The sequence below is a fragment of the Coregonus clupeaformis genome, unplaced genomic scaffold (assembly GCF_020615455.1).
Source record: "Coregonus clupeaformis isolate EN_2021a unplaced genomic scaffold, ASM2061545v1 scaf0802, whole genome shotgun sequence".
In the NCBI taxonomy this organism is placed as follows: domain Eukaryota; kingdom Metazoa; phylum Chordata; class Actinopteri; order Salmoniformes; family Salmonidae; genus Coregonus; species Coregonus clupeaformis.
Genome location: NW_025534257.1, coordinates 41,246 through 56,017, shown reverse-complemented (window position 1 = coordinate 56,017; position 14,772 = coordinate 41,246). Strand labels below are relative to the sequence as shown.

Genomic DNA, 14,772 nt, shown 5'->3' with positions numbered 1-14,772 from the left:
TTGGGTACAGGATATGAACCCAGTTTAGTTGTAGGGTTGGGTACAGGATATGAACCCGGTTGGGTACAGGATATGAACCCTGTTTAAGGGTAGGGTTGGGTACAGGATATGAACCTGGGGTAGGGTTGGGTACAGGATATGAACCCGGTTTAGGGGTATGGTTGGGTACAAGATATGAACCCAGTTATAGGGGTAGGGTTTATGTATGTTTCACAAGTTTGGATAGAACAGAACAGAACAGAACAGAACAGGGAGTAGAGTAGAGTATGTTGTACTGTACTATACTGTAATGAACTATACTCAATAGGACACGACTGCACTGCACTGAACTCTACCCTGCTGTGCTGTGAAACATGAGGAGAATGACATTCATATGAATATCATTATGCATTTCTGTGTAGTACAGATCAGGGACCCATATATGTAACAGACTTACTGTAATTCTGTTACCAAAGTTTCCATCTGCACAATTCTTTCATTCATTTCGTTTTTTGTAAAATGTTAAAAGTAGTCCTTGTTCATAGAGTTAGTTGTATGTTTGGTAAACTTTTAAATCAATGTTTTTTGTTGTTGTTTGGAATACAAGTAGAAAAGAAAGAAGAAACTGAGTCAAAGCGTAATTCCGTTACCGTGGGATTGCCCCTGGCTGGGCCGTGGGACAGTGGAGGCTGGTGACTTGAACAATTTAGGAGACCCGTGGTATAGGTGTTGAAGACAAAGCCTGTTTCAAAAATCTTCAAAGACTCATTATTTTTACCTAAAGCAGTTAATAAAAACATTTATAGTAGAATATTATGGGGAATGGGAATGAGAGGGCTACTTACAGTGTTGGGAAGAGAGTGATTGAATGAGGGTATGAGGGCATGAGTTGAGGTGTTCAGAGGCTTCAGTGCAGGACAGGCTCATCATGGATGAATGGTGTTGGAGAAGACCTCAACTCTTCCCCTGGATTTGGACAGGATTTGAAGACAAAAAAACAAGAACTCAACACAGTTAGACAAAAGAATAAGAATACGTTCGCAGATTCAGTTCGCAAATATGGGCGTGTCTGAGCCATTTGTCCAAGCAAGGATTAAAATCACATGAATGTGTAATAATGAGATTGTGTTTGTGTATCTGATTGACTCTACATACCCTAATTAGAGAGGGCTATTTACAGTGCCTGGAGAGGAAACATTCAATGTGCCAGTGGATGAGAGGGCACATGAGACGTGGCTGCAGTTCATGTCAGGGGAGAGTTGAATCTGGTCGTGGAGTGGTCATCACCTCTTAATCAGGGAACAGGAGGGGACTTAGCAGTGCCATCACAGGTTTGGGCAACACGTTTCTCCATGAAGTTAAACTCAGACATCTTAGAATTCACAAAGCCAATCACAGACTGCGCATCTTGCCCACTTGACACATCAAAGTAGCCCAAGAAACGTTCCTGAGTAAAGCCCTGATCATCCACGTACAGCGCCTTCGGAAAGTATTCAGACCCCTTTACTTTTTCCACATTTTCTAACGTTACAGCCTTATTCTAAAATAAATAAAATTCATCAGTAATCTACACAAAATACCACATAATGACAAAGCGAAAACAGTAAAAAAAAAAAAAACTGCACAAAAAAAACAGAAATACCTTATTTACATAAGTATTCAGACCCTTTGCTATGAGACTTGAATTTGAGCTGAGGTGCATCCTGTTTCCATTGATCATCCTTGAGCTGTTTTTACAACTTGATTGGAGTCCACCTGTGGTACATTCAATTGATTGGACATGATTTGGAAAGGCACACACCTGTCTATATAAGGTCCCACAGTTGACAGTGCATGTCAGAGCAAGAACCAAGCCATGAGGTCGAAGGAATTGTCCGTAGAGCTTCGAGACAGGATTGTGTCGAGGCACAGATCTGGGGAAGAGTACCAAAATATTTCTGCAGCATTGAAGGTCCCCAAGAACACAGTGGCCTCCATCATTCTTAAATGGAAGAAGTTTGAAACCACCAAGACTTTTCCTAGAGCTGGCCACCCAGCCAAACTGAGGAATCGGGGGAGAAGAGCCTTGGTCAGGGAGGTGACCAAGAACCCGATTGTCACTCTGACAGAGCTCTAGAGTTCCTCTGTGGAGATGGGAAAACCTTCCAGAAGGACAACCATCTCTGCATCACTCCACCAATAAGGCATTTATGGTAGAATGTCCAGACGGAAGCCACTCCTCAGTAAAAGGCACATGACAGCCGGCTTGGAGTTTGCCAAAAGGCACCTAAAGACTCTCAGACAATGAGAAACAAGATTCTCTGGTCTGATGAAACCAAAATTAAACTCTTTGGCCTGAATGCCAAGCGGCACGTCTGGAGGAAACCTGGCACCATCCCTACAGTGAAGCATGGTGGTGACAGCATCATGCTGTCGGGGTGTTTTTCAGCGGCAGGGACTGGGAGACTAGTCAGGATCGAGCCAAAGATGAACGGAGCAAAGTACAGAGAGATCCTTGATGAAAACCTGCTCCAGAGCGCTCAGGACCTAAGACTGGTGCGAAGGTTCACCTTCCAACAGGACAACGACCCTAAGCACACAGCCAAGACAATGCAGGAGTGGCTTCGGGACAAGTCTCTGAATGTCCTTTAGTCGCCCAGCCAGAGCTCGGACTTGAACCCAATCGAGCATCTCTGGAAAGACCTGAAAATAGCTGTGCAGTATGTAAATGTTATATTTCATTTCATTTCATTTTGTTAATCAATTTGTTAACATTTCTAAAAACCAGTTTTTTGCTTTGTCATTATGGGGTATTGTGTGTAAATTGATGAGGGGAAAAAACTATTTAACAATTTTAGAATAAGGCTGTAACATAACAAAATGTGGAAAAAGTCAAGGGGTCTGAATACTTTTCGAATGAACATTACATTATGGTCCTCTGTAGCTCAATTGGTAGAGCATGGCGCTTGTAACGCCAGGGTAGTGGGTTCGATCCCCGGGACCACCCATACGTAAAAATGTATGCACTCATGACTGTAAGTCACTTTGGATAAAAGCGTCTGCTAAATGGCATATTATTATTATTATTATTATTATTATTATTATTATTATTATTATTATTATTATTTATTGTTACAGCATGTAGGAGAAAGTATAGAGATCTCTGCTTATTGTGATGTTATCTGTTTGTTTCACTGATTTCCTGAATTATTTTTTACATTCTCACTCAATAAAATCTGCATCGATTAACACATGCTTCTCTTTGTACGTTTCTATATAATATTATTCTTTAATGAAATAAATGAAAAATAAACTTTTTTTTTCTGAAAATAAAATACATAGTATTTTCCTAAACTACGTTACCCACTGTGGTCAGCAGATGGCGATGTGCGTCTGTCTGACAATTCTGCCAGTGTGACGTATAATCTAGTGGACGGGAAGTTTCTTCAACAACCACCTCGGTAGCTTTGCTAGTCAACATAGCTGAAACATTTGAGCTCTTTATACGCTTTCGGTGATTATTAGCCACCGTGTTTTAAACACATTTCTGTCGCATCTCTAGTTACCCGTTTTAATAGCATATTTACGTTGTTGTTAGTCAGCGAGCTGTCTGGTTAAAGTAGCAGTAGGCTAATGCTAACTAGCTAGCTAACATCCCCAACCATGCGTTCACAAAGCTACTCCCCCTCTGCTAAAGAGGAGGTCTGCTGGACGGAGAAAGAGGGACTTGTGAAAGAAGTGAAGGAAGAGGAGGCTGTCACAGTTAAAAAAGAAGTAGAGGGTGAAGCTGTTACAGTGAAAGAAGAGGAAGAGGGTGAAGCTGTTACAGTGAAAGAAGAGGAAGAGGGTGAAGCTGTTACAGTGAAAGAAGAGGAAGAGGGTGAAGCTGTTACAGTGAAAGAAGAGGAAGAGGGTGAAGCTGTTACAGTGAAAGAAGAGGAAGAGGGTGAAGCTGTTACAGTGAAAGAAGAGGAAGAGGGTGAAGCTGTTACAGTGAAAGAAGAGGAAGAGGGTGAAGCTGTTACAGTGAAAGAAGAAGACGTTTCAGTGAAAGAGAAGGAGGAAGATAAACAAGAGGGTGCAGTTTTTACAGTGAAAGAGGAGGCGACGACTGTCACGGTGAAAGAAGAGGGAGACGTTTTTGGAGTGAAGGAGGAGGAGGAGGGGGAGATTACTGTCACAATGGAGGAGGAAGAAGAGATGAACGGAGATCTGATTAACACCAGTGAGTACTGTCTTTAAAACAGGGGCACAAACTATGCAGTTGTTGAACCGATGTCGCTGAATATCTATCATTCTACTTTAGTTATGGGAGATTCCAGCGTTAGGGATATTACATTTGCACGCAAAATCACAACTTCAATGTCTCACAGAATGGAAAGACAATATATAAATTAAACGTTTGATGTGTCTGTAGTTTGTCTGTAGTAACCCTTGGGCAGAGTTTATACCCACGAAATCGGACTTCTAAATATTGGCATGTTGGAGAAATAAAGCAAATAGAAGCTTTATGGATGTTACATGAAATGGACAAGCTTTTTGTGGAGACTGAACATATTAGCTAAAAAGTCTTAGAACTAGGGCAGGTGGTTTGGTGTGTAGCACTGATGGAGCTGACTGTTTGCCGACTGAGGCTAGGGGCTGCGGACCTATAGCCTGGTGGAGCAGTGGACTGAGGGCAGATGCTGCAGACCTAGTGGGGCAGATAACCTACAGTGCAGCTGGAGACAACAGACCTAGTGCAGCTGGAGACAACAGACCTAGTGCAGCTGGAGACACAGACCTAGTGCAGCTGGAGGCAACAGACCTAGTGTTAGGGACTGAGGGCTAAGGACTGAGAACCTAGCACAGGTAACTTGTGGCCTAGCATGGCAGGGGGCTCTAAACCTGGCGGGATAGGACGCTGTGCACCCAGTAAGGAGGGGGTCTGCGGTCCATGCAGGGCAGGATACACTAGACCTACTTGAGGGTCAGGACATACTTGGCCTACTGGGAAGGCAGGGAACTTGAAACCTGACCCTACCAGGAAGGATGGGAACTCTGACCTTACCGGGAAGGAGGGGAACTCTGACCTTACCGGGAAGGAGGGGAACTCTGACCCTACCAGGAAGGAAGGGAACTCTGACCTTACCGGGATGGGAGGGGAACTCTGACCTTACCGGGAAGGAGGGGAACTCTGACCTTACCGGGAAGGAGGGGAACTCTGACCTTACCGGGAAGGAGGGGAACTCTGACCTTACCGGGAAGGAGGGGAACTCTGACCTTACCGGGAAGGAGGGGAACTGGACAACTAGGTCAGGGGAGACATCAGGGGTAATGTCTGGCTGGTCCCCTAAGGCGAGGTCTGGAGGTAGCAGGACCCTCGGGGCCATAACTATCACGGTGCTAGCAGAAGCGGACCCGATGCACCCGTGCCTCTGGCCGGGGGGGGGGGCCTAGAGGGACGTCGGTCGGTAGAGCGCCTGGAGGGGGAGGGGGAGGGGCTGGAGCGACCAAGATCTATTGAATAGCTGGGCCACCTTGGGATGTAGTGGGGGTCCCAATGGTCCTGTGGAGGTGGCGAACACTCAGGCCAGGAGGGCCTGGAGTAGTGTCTTTTAGGGGAGTAGCCGGGCCGACTCGGAGACTACCAGCAGTGATGGTGCTCCCGTGGCGGTGACGATGGCCCTAGCCCGGGAGGCCTAGAGTGGTGGTGGTCAGTAGAGTAGCGGAGGTACCGGTGCTCCCGCGGCGGTTACTCAGGCCAGGAGGGCCTCCTGATCTCTTGCTGCTCGTGACGCAGGTACCCGTGTTCCCTCATCAGCTCCCAACCGGTGAGGGTGGGGTCACTCCCTGATCACTGAGGAGGCCTGCAGCGTGGCTGGTAGTCTCTTAGATGAGAGAGGTGTGTAGGGCCTCGTAACTCATCTTCCTCAGGTGGATGACAGTCTTCGTGTGTCAGTGTGGGCTGAGGTGTGTGGTGACAGCAGCCCCCATAAGTCTTTGGGATGCAGGATCTCGTCTGCATCCTCTGGGGCACGGAAACAACTCCTCTTCTGGGTACTTCAACACCTCAACTACAGCAGATCAGAATCCAGCGATACGAAGGACCATGGAAAAACTATATGGTCGCTAACTCTGGAGAAACGAGGGACCATGTTTAAAAAAAACAGTTGGTCACTAAATCCGTCTAGAAGGACCACGTAAAAGCGGTTGGCTGGTATGCACCTCACCCGTCTGAGCGGTCGGCTGTGAATGCTCTCACCCGTCTGAGCGGTCGGCTGTGAATGCTCTCACCCGTCAGAGCGGTCGGCTGTGAATGCCCTCACCCGTCAGAGCGGTCGGCTGTGAATGCCCTCACCCGTCAGAGCGGTCGGCTGTGAATGCCCTCACCCACTATATACTTATAACTGATTGGTCTGGTTCTGTCCTTCTATAGGGCTGTCTGGTTAGAACATGATGTTGAGGCTCATCACTGTTCTCTTGATAGTTACTACCACACACAGACACAGCTGTTTCCTTTGAAGATGTTTATATGATTTTAGTAATCCGAATGACTTGGAATCTTATTGTTGTGGTTATTTCGATGCACGCACAACATTCAGACAATTCGTGTTACTGGCGACAATTAAAAAAAAAGTCCTCAGAAACATGCGGCTTCTCCCTTCGGACGACGATAACGATCTGACCTGAGTGGGCGGGTTTCGGTGTCCAGATGGGCATTTCCAAGCGCTCTGATTGGTTGGGAATGGCAGGGCTATTGTGGGTGAGGGATAACTAAGGTAGGCTGAGCAGCCAAACTAACGGGACTGAAGGGAAACTGAAGGGAAACTGAAGGGACTGTCGAGGGGAAGTTAGGTAGAGAGGAGAGTAAGGGAGCAGAAACAGGAAGGAAGGCTTCTATTTAGCCTTGGTATAATTTCACAAGTCCTGAATTTATTAGATTATTGCTGACTGTTTGAAATGCAGACTATTTTACCTTTAATTGTACGACAATGCTTATTTAGTGAAAACAATTAAAACAATTAAAATATACACATATACACACATATTAGGTACACCCATCTAGTACCAGGTCGGACCCTCCTTTTCCTCCAGAACAGCCTGAATTCTTCAGAGCATGGATTCTACAAGGTGTTTGGAAACGTTCCACAGGGATGTTGGTCAATGCTGACGCGATGGCATCACGCAGTTGCTGCAGATTGGACGGCGGGACATGCATACTGCAAACAGCCCGTTTCCATCTCATGCCAAAGATACTCTATTGGGTTTGGTCAGCAACAATTTTCAGAGACTCTGTGCCTCAGTTCAATCGTTGCTAAGTTGGTATCAAGGGGCCTAACGTGTCCTAGGAAAAAATTCCCCACACCACCGCCACCAGCCTGTACCGTTGACACCAGGCAGGATGGGTCCATGGACTCATGCTGCTTACGCCAAATCCTGACTCTGCCATCATCATGACGCAACAGGAACTGGGATTCGTCGGACCAGGCGATGTTTTCCCACTCCTCAATTGTCCAGTGTTGGTCAAGTGCCCACTGGAGCCGGCTTCTTCTTGTTTTAAGCTTAACCTAGTGTGGGTTGTCTGCTGTAATAGCCAATCTGTGACAAGGACCAATGAGTTGGGCATTCTGAGGTTCCGTTCTGAACACCTGAATCTTCTGTTGTACAGTTATTTGTCTCTTTGTGACCTGCCTGTTATCTTGCACGATTCTTGCCATTCTCTCCCTAAACTTCTCTCATCAGCGAGCTGTTTTCGCCTACAAAGAGGACTGCCGCTGACTGGATGTTTTTCTGTTTGTCGCACCGTTCTCGGTAAACCCTAGACACTGTCGTGCGTGAAAAGCCCAGGAGGGCGGTTGTTTCTGAGACACTGGAACGACGCGCCTGGCACCAACGAACACACCACGCTCAATGTGGCTTAGGCCACTCGTTTTGCCCATTCTAATGTTCAATGGAATAGTAACTGAATGCCTCGATGCCTGTCTGCCTGCTTTATATAGCAAGCCACGTCCACGTGACTCACTGTCTGTAGGAGCGATCCATTATTGTGAATGGGGTGGTGTACCTAATAAACTGACCAGTGACTCATATAATAAAACGCCCATAAGTTAGAAATTTGTTTTTGTATATGATGTTTAGGCCATATAGCCTGTAATTATGCAAACCTAAGACACTACTACTTAAAAACATTCCAAATGTAAAAAAAAAAAAATGGTTATAATATATTTTAATCAATAAACATTTAAGATCTGAATGTCTAACATCCATAATGAAGGGTGTAACATCCATAACGGTTGTGTTTCCTCTCTAAAGTAATAATGGAAATCACGATCTTTTAAAAACGTATAGTTTTTGTCTTCATTCAAGCCTTTCCTTAGAAATGGCTATCCAACTGACAGCTGTGAGTGGAGAAACAAACTGTGAGCTCTTTCTAAATCCATGTAATATGATTGACTGAAAAGCCTTTTTTGAGACTTGGCCTCCTACTCTGTAATGGCCAAAATTCATGCAATTTCCTACTTAAACTTTTCAAATAAAGCCTGAACTGCAACATGTAGACCTTAAGGATAATGATGAACGTGGCGCCGGTATCCATTAGGAAGATGTGGCGCCGGACCACGTGACCGGGAAGATTTAAATTTACTGGTCTTTTGAGAAATGTAGCGGACCCAAATGCATTGGGTGGCGTAACCACGGTGTTCAGAATGACATAAATCCGATTATGATTATGGTAATTAATATTAACAGAACATGCAACTCCTGTCATGAAGCAGCCAATAAAACGTCATTTTCAAACATTTGCCAAAATGCAATTCGCGGGAAAACAGCATTCTAAACAGCTCACCTGATGAGAGCGGTTCCATATGTGACAGATATAAAATCTTCGTTAGGAACTTAGAAAGAGAGGGACATCTAAAGATGTATATCCTGAGAACCAAGGAAAATATTGTTTTTCCTAATCATATTTTTTGTGATTCAATGACTGTTTAGGGTTAAAAAAAGCATCCTACAATTTCCACATTTTAATTTTTAATTTTACAGCATGTCCACTGTAGTGGACAACAGGATCATTTGAGTACGAAAAGAGACACATTTGGTAGATACAAATTTTTACAGAGTTCTTACAGATTACAGAGTTTTTATGAACTAAGAATACATACATTTTGGGCTGTAGATTGATTATTATCCAAGAATACAGACATTTTGATTATACAATACACATTAATCATTCTTGAATCCTTTTCCTTACATTTCGCAAGGATAGCTTTACTATTAAAGCTTAACACTTTGTTATGTCCATATCCTTTGATTGGTCCCCTTGAATCCTTTCAGTGTTATTTGAACAATGAACATATAACTAATGTGTAACAGATTTATTTTGGATTTTTTCCTTCTGTCAAACTGAATCCAATCTAGCTTTTTCCTTCACTCTTCATTTTGTTCTTAGTATTTTCTTTGTTAGTGGTGAAAGTCCTGGAAGCAATTTCTCTTTTTGGTAATGCAGAGGAACATCTTGCATTTGGTACATCTCATGTACGTCTTGCTCTTGCAGCCCTTATTTCTGCATCTTTCTGCATGCTTGGTATCCATCATTTCAGGCATGTGCATGGCTCCTAGTCTGCGCACAGATGGCTCTGGTTGTGGGATCCTCATTTTAGATGGTGGCTCATACTCATCCTCACTCTCTTCACAGCTGTTTTCCAGTTCCGGACTCACCAACAGCTCCTCAGCTAGGAGTAGTTTGAAGTCCAGGTACTGATGTGTGTTCTTGGATGGTCTGTGCAGAGCTTTGCTGTCAGACTGGTATTGTATCCAGGAGTTGGTGATGGCAACATCAAAGACGTGACTGATCACGCGCGATGTCCACTTCTTGGTCCTGCTTGACATACGATAGAAGCTAAGCATGCGATCACAAAGATCTACGCCACCCATGTTATCATTATACTGCTTAATTACTGCTGGTCTTTTAACCTGGACCAGGTGCTTTTCTTTCTGGGACCATCTGGTACAGATGTCTTCTGGGTCTTTCCCATGTACAGTGGATGCCATGAGCACTGGTTTGTTGTCGAACCATTTTGTGATGGCCAGCTCAGGACTCTTTCTGGCCACTGACACTGATGTTCCTCTCCCCTCTTTTTTCAACTGTTTGTCTACTGGCAGCTGGCACAGCTTTGGGACACAGTTCTTCATTATAGTTCCAGTTGCAGGAAGGCCCTTTGCCAGCAATGCATCCAATAGATCTATGGTTGTGAAGTACCTGTCAAAGAATATGTGGCTTCCTGTTGGAACAGATTCAACCATGCGTAGAACTGCTGCAGCTCCAACTCCTAACCTTTGGACTGTAAAGGTATTCTTCCCTTGGTAGACTTCAAAATCAAGCATCAGACCATTTGGGGATGCAAGGACAAAGACCTTTAGGCAAGTAGGGTTTGGCTTGCTGGGAACATATTGCCTGACTGGACAACGGCCTGTGAATGGGATGATTTGCTCATCAATGCAGACCCTTTCTGGCTTTGCAAGGCTGAGACAGCCTTGGCGCACACGATCGAGTATTGGCCTGACTTTCCAAAGAATATCTGCCTTCTTTGTTTCCTCTGTTACAGCCAGGTCATTGACAATCTTGAGGGAATTTCTTATCCTGAAGAATCTATCCCTAGTCATTTTGCTACTTATGACTGGCACTTTAGTTTTGTTGGCCCAAAACATTTTAATTCTGGGATAGCCAAGGCAGGCCATGTGGACTGAAATGCCCAAGAAGATTTTTATTTCTTGTGGCGTGGTGTTCATGCACACTCCTTTGATTTGCAGCTCTCTTTGATTTGTGTATGTTGCCAAATCTTCAAAGACCTTGTTGTCAATGTACTGTGAAAAGTATTCAATTGGACTCCAGTCTGCACGTGTTGTAGGGTCATCTTGACACACAGGAAGCCCAGGTAACACAGGTGCAAATCTGATATGAAGGAAAAAAGAATAATAAATGATAAGTAATAACAGTTTAAATACTCAATGCAGCTGAATTTAAAATTGTGGAACTGCATCAAACATACATGTTACTCCTGGCCCACAGAGGGCGACGAGTTTCCTGTTCATCCCTGTCTGTATCTGTGTCTGTGTCTGCATCTGTCCCTTCAACTGAGCCTTCTGCATTGTCTTCCTCTTCTTCATCACCGTTTTGTATCACTGGTTGAAACTTATCCTCATCTCTCTCATCATCTGACAACTCCAAATCTGAATCTCCCTCGACTATTCGGTAAAGAGTTCTTTCTGCTTCAGTTCTGTTTCCTACGACAATGTGGAGTCATTATTTACATGAAGATAGTCCTGATGTCCACTATAATTGACATTCATAAAATGGCAAATCTTTCAAAAGATACATAATTTAGTTGCTATCAGAACTAAATATATGATTCCTAACACCTTCATGAACAAGAAAATATATGATTATCATAGTAACAAAACCATAGACAAACAATATTTGACTTACCTCTCATCTTTCCATAAAATGTGCTTGTTCCTATGCCGTCCATTTTGAAAGGAAAGATAGAGGCGGTTCCCGGCCTCCCAGTCAATCAAATGACATATCACTGAAAAGCCCAGGATGTCCTCTGTACAGTACATCAGGAATTAAGAGACTTGCACAAAATATTCCAAGAAGAGGGATGAAACTCAAATGTCCACAACAGTGGACATAAATCAATGGGCGGGGTCTCAGGAGGATATGGGTTGCTAATATGACTAGGATTGTGCTTTCGGCTTCTGAACAACGAAAGAAAGTAGAGCATGAGACCAATGAGAAAACCAATAAAACGGGTCTAATTGACTCCACGTTTCTATGGTCGGATTTTGGCTAAGCTACTTTGAAGGTAAGACATGCCTCATAATATGAAGTAAAACGTTCAGGTTTCAAACAATTAAGGAGCCTATATGTTTTCAAAATGCATACTGCTCACATTGCAAGTGGGTGACGCGCTGATAGCCTGGGCTTCAATTACCAGTTGAGAAATACAAATTGTGGCTCTTTTTTAATTGTTTTGAACACGTGATTGCATTTCGAATTGTTGCGCAGTGACTGGGCTTATAAAAGCAGACGGTCCACTCCAGCAGCAACAGGCTGTTTAAAGAGCTGAAGCAGGCTCTCAGCAGCAGCGCTGGCGCTGTCTGACACGTGATATTCCACTCATAGGCTCTGGATGCTGTGCGCATGTGATAAATAAGATGCATTATGACCAACAAAAATATACACGCTGCAATTTCATTCCACTAAATGATGCAAATGAACCTATAGACCGATAAGCATGGCAGGTCGAATGTATTAACGTTGACTTGTATTTCCATTAATGAATAAAAATCATTATTTTGCAATGTGTTTTTATTTTCTTTTAACGTTCAATTTGGCTGGCGCCAATTTTATTTATTGCCTCGAGTCTGCGGCTGTTTTGGGCTAAATGGGAATTGAGACAGAGCCTACTTTTATCCCAACTGCCACTTGTCAATATTCCAAAATTCGAAACCCATTCGTGATCATTTTGTGTCCCGCTGCCTGTTTTAAAACATTTTTCGCAATGAAACACTGCCAGACAGACTCTCACTCTGTTAATAGATCTAGTAAGAAAGTTGTAAAGAAAACATAAATGGCACCGAAGCCAGTGACTTGATAAGCTGATTGTTGCTTGGCTGCTCAATGTGTCTACCTACTTTCTAGCTACATTGACAAACAACATGTGAATTTAGCTAGCTAGCAAGTCAATTTGTTCACTTATAAACAGCGTGTGGCAGCTTGTGCTTTATTTACAGTAGTTTGACAGCTTTCTGATGATGAAGTTGTAGACCTTCTCAGAAATCAGTCCACAGCTGACCCGATACTTACTGTATGCAGTGCACTGACTGGTTTTTGACTGTCACCAACAAAACTTAACATGAAAATGTATCCTATTATATTAGACCTACTTTTCAGGCTGTTCTAGACTAGACTTGGTTTCCAGCTGTTGTACAGCTTGTCTTTGTCCTAGTGATAAACTTGGCCTCAGGTTATTGAGGGATCTGATTCGGATTAAACCTCACAGGAAGACAGTTTTATCATGTGCAGGTTTCATTCAGTGTCATATTCATTATTGAACACTGTAGCAAAATGTTTTGCAATGCTTTCGTTTAGTTTCTAATGAATATGACCCTGATCTCTCTGTTAAATTAAACACTCTGTCTTTGGCAGGAGAGAGACCAGACTCAGAGGAACCAGAGCCAGAGACGTCTGAACCAGCAAGACGACACAACTGTTCCCATTGTGGAAAGAGGTTTACCCAATTACGGACACTGAAGGTGCACGAAAGAATACACACTGGAGAGAAGCCCTACCAATGTTCCCAGTGTGGAAAGAGTTTTACCCAGTTAGGGAGCCTGAAAATACATAATAGAATACACACAGGAGAGAAGCCTTACCAATGCTCCCAGTGTGGAAAGAGATGTTCACAGTTAAGTTGCCTGATATCACATGAGAGAATACACACAGGAGATAAGCCTCACAAATGCCCTCAATGTGGTAATACTTTTAAGCGGTTAAGTAACCTGAAGGAACATGAAAGAGTACACACAGGGGAAAAGCCTTACCACTGCTTACATTGTGAAAAGAGTTTCAGCTGGTTAAGGCAACTGAAAGAGCATGAGAGAACACACACCGGAGAGAAGCCCTACCAATGTTCCCTGTGTGGAAAGAGTTTTACCCAGTTAGGGAGCCTGAAAATACATGAGAGAATACACACAGGTGAAAAGCCTTTCCAATGTTCCCAGTGTGGAAAGAGTTTTAACCGGTTAGGTAACCTGAAATCACATGAGAGCACACACAAAGGAGAAAAGCACCATCACTGCTCCCAGTGTGGAAAGAATTTTACCTCATCAGGCTTCCTGAAGGGTCATGAGCAAAGACACACAGGGGAAAAGCCTTTCCACTGCTCCAAGTGTGGAGTGAAATTTACCTGGTTAAAGCAACTGAAATCACATGAAAGAATCCACACATGAGAGAAATGTTATGAATGCTCCCAGTGTAGAAAGATATTTACCCAGTTTAGGCACCTGAAAGACCATGAGGTAACACACACAGGGGAGAAGCCTTACCCATGCTCCCAGTGTGGAGAGCGATATCTCACATACTTACAATTCATGAGTTAACACACAGTGCACCCACACATTCACCCCCTGTATATAGCCTCGCTATTGTTATTTTACTGCTGCTCTTTAATTATTTGTTACTTTAATTTTTTTTATATATATATTTTTAGGTATTCTTTCTTAAAACTGCATTGTTGGTTAAGGGCTTGTAAGTAAGCATTTCACTGTAAGGTCTACACCTGTTGTAGTCGGCGCATGTGGCAAATAAAATTTGATTTGAAATTGGAGAAAGCCTACTCAGAAATACATTTGTATGTAGTTTTTTTATACATTTGCTAAACTTTCTAAAAACATGCTTTCGCTTTGTCATTATGGGGTATTGTGTGTAGATCTATGAGGAATTTATTTGATCCATTTTAGAATAAGGTTGTAAAGTAACAAAATGTGGAAAAAGTCAAGGGGTCAGAACTTTTCGAATGCACTGTATATACTATATTCTGTTTTACTGTATTTTAGTCAATGCCACGCCGACATTGCTCGTCCTAATATTTATATATATTTTTATTATATTATTTTACTTTTCGATTTGTGTGTATTGTTGTGAATTGTTAGATACTACTCCATTTCACTACACCCGCAATAACATCTGCTAAATATGTGTATCTTGGAGGATGTGGCTTTAATGCCCCCATGCAGTCTTTGTGTTTCTTTTTTATATATAACTCCAAA

The 14,772-nt window shown here is 43.3% G+C and overlaps 1 pseudogene; it reads left to right on the top strand.

The window, feature by feature from the left end:
- The first annotated feature begins 3,962 nt into the window (after nt 1-3,962).
- LOC123485692 lies at nt 3,963-14,103 on the top strand (annotated as a pseudogene).
- Nucleotides 14,104-14,772: the final 669 nt, after the last annotated feature.